Source organism: Gavialis gangeticus, unplaced genomic scaffold (assembly GCF_001723915.1).
Source record: "Gavialis gangeticus isolate Ggan-Ray unplaced genomic scaffold, GavGan_comp1, whole genome shotgun sequence".
Classification (NCBI taxonomy): domain Eukaryota; kingdom Metazoa; phylum Chordata; order Crocodylia; family Gavialidae; genus Gavialis; species Gavialis gangeticus.
Window position 1 is genome coordinate 25,160,868 of NW_017728995.1, and position 6,874 is coordinate 25,167,741.

The window sequence follows — 6,874 nt, forward strand, 5'->3', positions numbered from 1 at the left end:
TTATCTTCTGGAGGGCCAAATCGCTTAAGTCGTTGAGAATTTTGCTAATGACTACTAGGAACCTCACCAAGCCTCTGGAGTCTAATTTGGAAACTTATTAGCTTTTAGAGTGTCATTAATAACAAGTTCAACCTAGCTGCAGCATGTTACGGAACTAAAACTCTTTGCTTGTATTTGTCCCCTGCTGCAGATAGGACCATTGCTCATCCTGCATAAAAAACTGCATCGTGTTTCCAAGTGCACGCGTGCGAGAGATTCATCTCAACTAGCCACGAGAACTAGGTTCAGCAAGCAGTTGAACCCTGCTGGTGTCCCGCGAACTCTTGTCTTTAGGAAGGGCAGATAGTGTTTTTGAGGAGTTAAATTTGCCCTGCTGAACTTGTGCTTCAGTTCTCTGCTGAATGCAATGTCATATTCCTTCTGGCTTTTTCTGTTATAAACCCTAGTTTTTATGGCATTGAGTATTTCAGCTGTCTGGAATATACTGCAAGAGCCTAACCACCGACTACACTTTACTGACTGCGTTAAGCTCCTCCCATTTTTATCCTTGTCTGCATGGAGTTCCCATGTGCCTGACTTCCTCTAAGGAGTTGCTGACTTCAGAGTTTCATTCGGCAGAGCATATTGTCCCTGTTACAATGTCCTCCGTCCTCCCCCAGTCTTCTCGGTGCTGCTTAGGTTTCAGACGCTCCTTGTGACTATGGAAACTAACTCAGAAAGCTGTGACTCCCTTCATGTCCTCTGTGTGAAGTGAATATAACACCACCTTGTGCCTGACAGCTTTTTAGACATTTTGCACCGGGGTGGCTATGTGGGTGGATAAGCCTAGCGTGGGCATAACAAACAGGTTTTGCACCCTGGACAGCAGCAGTGGTGGCTGCCAGTCTCCTGCCAACTGTAAGTCAGTGCCTGGGGCTGGTGCCCTCGAAGCCCTAGGGAGCCAGGAAGTGGAGAATTGAGCGCTTTCAGTCCTAGATCTCTTGAGATGCTTACATTATTGAATGGAAAAGCATTGTGAAAGCAGATTTCATCTAACCAGACAGTTGTCAAATGCTGATGTCAGGTGCAGGTCAGGGATCAGGCCCGCAGTCTGTGTCCTCCATGACCCCACTCTGCCATACGCCAGTATCTCCCATTGTGCCCCTTTGCAGGTTCTCTTTGTTCTTCCCCTTCCACCCCAGATCTGTTTTTCCCCTCTCCAGGTCCTTCCCCACCTGCACTTCCCCACTAGGGTCTTTGCTTCCATGGACAACCAGTATCCTCTCTGAGTCCTTGCTGTCTTTCATCACTACCATTCACCATCTCCGTTTTCTTGTGGCTCTCTGCTCCATCCCCATTTCCAAGCCCACTTTGGTCAACATCTCTGGGTCCTTTTTTCTTCCATGTGTGTCCCTCTCCACTCCTTCCCCACCCCGCTGCTTAGCTCTCTCCTCTGTGTCCCTGGTTCTCATACCAGTGCTTGTATGTGTGGGTTTTTGGTTGTAGCTGTGTTGGTCTAAGGACATAGGCAGGCAAGGTATGCATGGAGGTTCTGTTGTTCTAGTCTTGAAGCTGGTATTGGAGCTGGTCAGAGTAAAGTTTTGAGTCTGGCTTTGTTGGTTTGAGTACTGGGATTGTACTGTAATAGTAGGAATTCCTGCTCCAGATCCTGAAGGTGTTCGTCATCCCAGTCAGTGGGATCAGAGCAGATACAGTTGCAATGTAGAGCTTGGCTGTGTGCTTAGGGCGATGGTGTGAAGATAGCACAACCTACACCCCTTTTGCGGATTAGCTTTTGTGACCTGTTTGTTCCCACAGGGTCTTTGCTTGTATGCCTCTCCCAGCACTGCACCCCCTCTCCCCTTCCTCTCCCTCCTCCCCTCCCTCCTTTTGTATTCAAATCATTCACTCCACGCATCGCTCTGTGCTTGTCCTTTCACAGCATCTGATGAAGTGAGCTCAAGTTCACCAGAGCTTATGCCCTATATGTATCTTAATTCGTCTATTGTTGTGCATCTACATTGCCTTCTGCCTGACTTCAGACTAACACAGCTTACTACATCTCTCTTTTTTTCCCTTTAACAGAATTCATATAAACTGCAATGTTCAATGAGATTAACTTCATAGCCCAGTTTTCAAAATATGTTTATTGATTTTTCTTTTTTTCTCCCTGTTACAGAGTATGAAGCAACTTCTGAAGAAAATATGCAACTTCAAATGCAAGACATTTGAGAGCCTGGAAGAAGCGGGACCCAAATTCCACAAGCTACCTGAGTATTTGTCTGTCTCCATATATTAAAATTAATGTCAATACCATACACCTTCCAGAACCCACGTGAAGGATCTGCAGAAGCACTGGACGCCCTTGGAAGTTACTTCCTAGCATTTATCTGCCCCTTTCCACACTGACAAGCTGGTTGCAACATATCAAGCTATGATGTACACAGGGGGCATTATTCTTACCAGTATTCCCTTCGCAGCATTGTTCTGCTTTTTTGCCAGTTGCATTTTATCATTCTGTTCCCAGACGTGCACATACTGCCAGTTCTCTTGATGTGGAAGAGCTATTTTTTATTTATTGTCTGGCTCCTTCAGTACATCTGTGACCGAGTCAAGCAGCAGTTGATTGTTACAGGTACTCTTTTCTTTCTACCTTGTTGATTTCAAAGGCTGCCTTCTGCCCAAATATTGCTGATTGCAGGAGCGGTGTGTCAGCAGAGCAGGAGTGTTTGGCGTCGCATCAATTTCAGAGCGGATGTGGGAGTTGAACCGACTGGTGTGCAGGCACGGTCGCTAATACTGGGTTGAGGAGCATTTGAAATCAGTGCCTCTAGGCCAGGGGTTGGCAACCTATGACCAAGTGATTTCTTCTAGCCCATAGAACTGGGACAATGGCAGCAATCTGGCAGCAAAAGCATGCTCCTCAAAGGCAAGAGAAGTGGCATTGGTGGTCAGGTTGCAAAAGGCAGCCCTCCTCAGACTGAGCTGCAGTATTTTGTCCCACAGCTCCTGAAAGGTGCCCAACCTCTGCTCTTGGATAGTGGTCATCAGTCTTTTCAGCCTGCAGGCCAGAATGACACTGCCGCTCAATGTTGCTGTAGCCCATGACTCTTTGGGATGGATTCAGCCCATGCACCATAGGTTGCCAGCCCCTGCTCTGGAGTATTTATGCCCATTTTTTAAATAGTTATGTTTGTTTATCTATCACAACCCCAACAATATTGGGTTTTTGTATGTATTTAGGGGCATGTTAACATGATGGGAGTGGATCTGGGAACAGAGTAATTCTTACTGCATGGAAGCCTGTTAAATGATTAGAGCTGGGCCTTGTGAATTGGTATTCCTGGGTTCTAGCTCTGCCAGTGATTGGATTAAGTTGCTAAACCGTCAGTATTTTAGTTTGTCTATTCATATATAGGCAGATTCAGGATTTACTAAGCAGAGGAGGGCAGCAGACCATGGGAAGGTTAGGGCCAAGGCATGGCTGGAGTCCTTGAGCTGGCAGGAGCACTGGGGAGCTAAGGAGGGGCACAAAGAATGGGGACACTTGCCTGGTGCATCCATCCCCAGCTGACCCAGGGGTGTAAGGAAACCCAGAGCTGCTCTGGCACAGCTCCAGCCATGCGCTATGAGCAGTTGTGAAGGGAGTGGAGCTTGGCTGGCAACAGAACTGGCAGCGCACTGGTTCCTCCTCTGTTATCTGCTCCCAGCCCATTCCCCCATGGGTCCCCCACTGGCCAGGAGCAGGCTTTGGAAGGAGGTACCAGTGCACTGCTGCTCCTGTTCCCTTCTAGGCCCAGCATGCCATACCGAAGTTTCCTGCAGCCCATGGCTACAACCGGCAGGAGTGACTTTGGGGCTTCCGAAGAGTGAGTTCCTGTTTTCAGCACCACCTCTTGGCCACCACGGGAGCATGGGGTAGCCAGGAGTAGATGTATGAAGAAGGAACCTGTTGCTGCCACTGTCCCCTGCTGGGTCTGGGCCCTGTGTGACCGCAGTGTGTAGCCGGAGCAGTACAGAAGTGGCTCTGGGGGTCCTCCTGCACCCAGGTCAGCTGGGGAGTGCAGAGACTATAACAGAAAGAGAAGTGCAACTGTACCCCTTAACTGTCCTGGACTTGCCTCCATCTAGACATAAAATGGAGATTGTAGGTCACACGTTGCTTCGTGCCCCTGTATTTGACAGCACCCCTAAAACTAGCATAGCTAGCCCAGGAGCTTTCAAGGAGGCAGTCACAATGTAAAGCTGGCATTGCAACTCCTTATCTGCCTCCCCTAGCTTGACCCATGGCATGAGTATGCCCTGCTCATTTCCCTGCGCGCTTGTTGACCTCTTAAGGCTTTTTGTGCCCAGGCTACCCTATTACGCAGCTCTGGGATAAGGAGAGAACTATCTTCCAGACCTATCCTGGGAACTGGAAATGTGGGCCTAAAACATTTCCCTCTCACTGAGCATGGTAAAAATTCAGATTTGTAAATGCTCTGACATGGTCCAAAGAAAATACCTCTTAAACGGCGACTCTGACTGCTCCTTACAGCCATGGCTTGAATGAAGAGGGGCTATTGATGTATTGCTTTCCCTGAAGTCCCTCCTTAAACTCTGAACTCCTTGGACCAGGGATCCTTTCCTGAATGTTCGGAAAACACCTCGCATGCTATGGAGAGCTATTTTAAATACTAAGTTACTGATGATAAAGACAGTACGAGAAACCTTCGTGTGTAATGATACCTGTACCTGTCTCTGAACTGGCAGTAATCAGTCTCTTTCCTCACTCTTGCCTACGTTGTAGCCAGCTCTGTATAAAAAGAAACAAAAGATAAACTGTTTTCCTCTGGGGCCTGTAAAGATGTTATAGACCCAGGTGATTTAAAGCAACATCTGTTTTACTAACATGCATCTGATACATTCCAAGACTGACACGTTGATCCCAAGTGCTCAGGCAATCATTAGGAGATGTGGGTGATTACTGTTAATGGAGCCAGTTATCAAAGAGCTAACTACAAATATGATACTGCAAAACCATTTCAAGCAGCTACTGACTGGGTGAAAGATAATTTTCGTATATTAAATATCTCTGCTTAAACAGCTTTGCAAGCTGCAAATAATTGCATCTTGAGGTTTTTTACTTTCCTTTCTTTTTTTTTTTAAATCAAGGAGCGTATGGATCTTTCTGCGCAATTGTATTAATATCTACCTTTATATAGGGCAAGGCCGTGATGTATTTACTCAAAATGGACCTAGTTCTTTCTTACGGTGAGATCTTTATGTACTGCCAGAGCATTATAAAGGAGGTTGTGTTGTGTAAATGTTTAGATGTACAATGTCATGCCTTACTCTACAAATTATGCTCTAATGTACACTCGAGAGAAGTCATCTACCAAAGCCAGTTGTTTCAATTATCACTCTTTAACAGTAGGTCTCAGAGTGCCCTACACAGAGGGTGAGTGTCATTTTATCCCCACCCTTTTACAGGCGACAAACCTGAAGAAGAGAGGGCAGAAATACTTCACCCAGCAGGTCAGTAAGAGAGTCAGAAATGGAACCCAGGTCCCAAACCACTGTCCTGTTTGCTAGGCTGCGCTCTCTGCCTGCGATCACTCTGTATTTACAACCAAAATGCTTCTCCCTACAAGAAACACTTTGATTTACAGCATGAAGCTGTTCTGTATTCTAACGAACCCCAGCATAGAGCAAACCCTAATGAGGTAGCCCAGTGCTTTTAGAATCATAGACAATGAGGGCTGGAAGGGACCTCAGGAGGTCACATCTAGTGCAACCCCCTGCTCAAAACAGGACTGTCCCCAACTAGATCATCCCAGACAGGCCTTTATCAAGCTGGGCCTTAAAAACTTCTGAGGGTGGAGATTCCACCACCTCTCTACATAATCTGTTTCGGTGCTCCTAGTTGGAAAGTTTTTCCTAATATCCAACTTAAACTTCCCTTGCTGCAACTTGAGCCCATTGCTCCTTGTCCTATCATCTGCCACCACTGAGAATAGTCCAGCTTTATCTTCTTTTGAACCCTCTTCAGGTAGTTGATGGCTGCTATTAAATCTCCTCTCTTCTCTAGCCTAAATAAGCCCAGTTCCCTCAGTCTTTCTTCAGAAGTCATGTCCTCCAGCCCCCTCACCATTTTTGTTGCTCTCCACTGGACTCTCTCCAACTTGGCCGCATCCTTTCAATAATGGGGGGCCCAACACTAGACACAGTACTCCAGATATGGCCTCATCAGTGCAGAATAGAGCAGAATAATCACTTCCCTCAATCTGCTGGCAATGCTCCTCCTAATGCAGCCCAGTACGCTGTTAGCCTTCTTGGCAACAAGAGCACACTGCTGACTCGTATCCAGCTTATTGTCTACTGTAACCCCCAGTCCTTCTCTGCAGAGCTGCTGCTTAGCCAGTTAGTCCCCGGGCTGTACTGGTGCATGGGATTCTTCCATCCTAAGTGCAGGACTTTGCACTTGTTCTTGCTGAACCTCATGAGATTTCTTTTGCCCCAATCCTTCAATTTGTCTAGGTCACTCTGAATCCTAGCCTTACCTTCCAGTATATCCATTACATTGCAAACTTGCTGAGGGTGCACTCCATCCCATCTTCCAGATCATTAATGAAGATATTGAACAAAACCATCCCCAGGACCAACCCCTGGGGCACTCCACTTGAAACTGGCTGCCAGCTAGACATCCAGTGATTGATTACTAGCTGTTGAGCCTGACAATCCAGCCAGCTTTCTGTCCACCTTACAGTCCATTCCTCCAACCCAGGCTTCCTTAGCTTGCTTGCGAGAATGCTATGGGAGACCATATCAGAAACAAGGTATATTATGTCCACTGCTTTTCCCCACACTCACAGAGCCAGTCAGCTCATCATAGAAGGCAGTTAGGTTGGCCAAA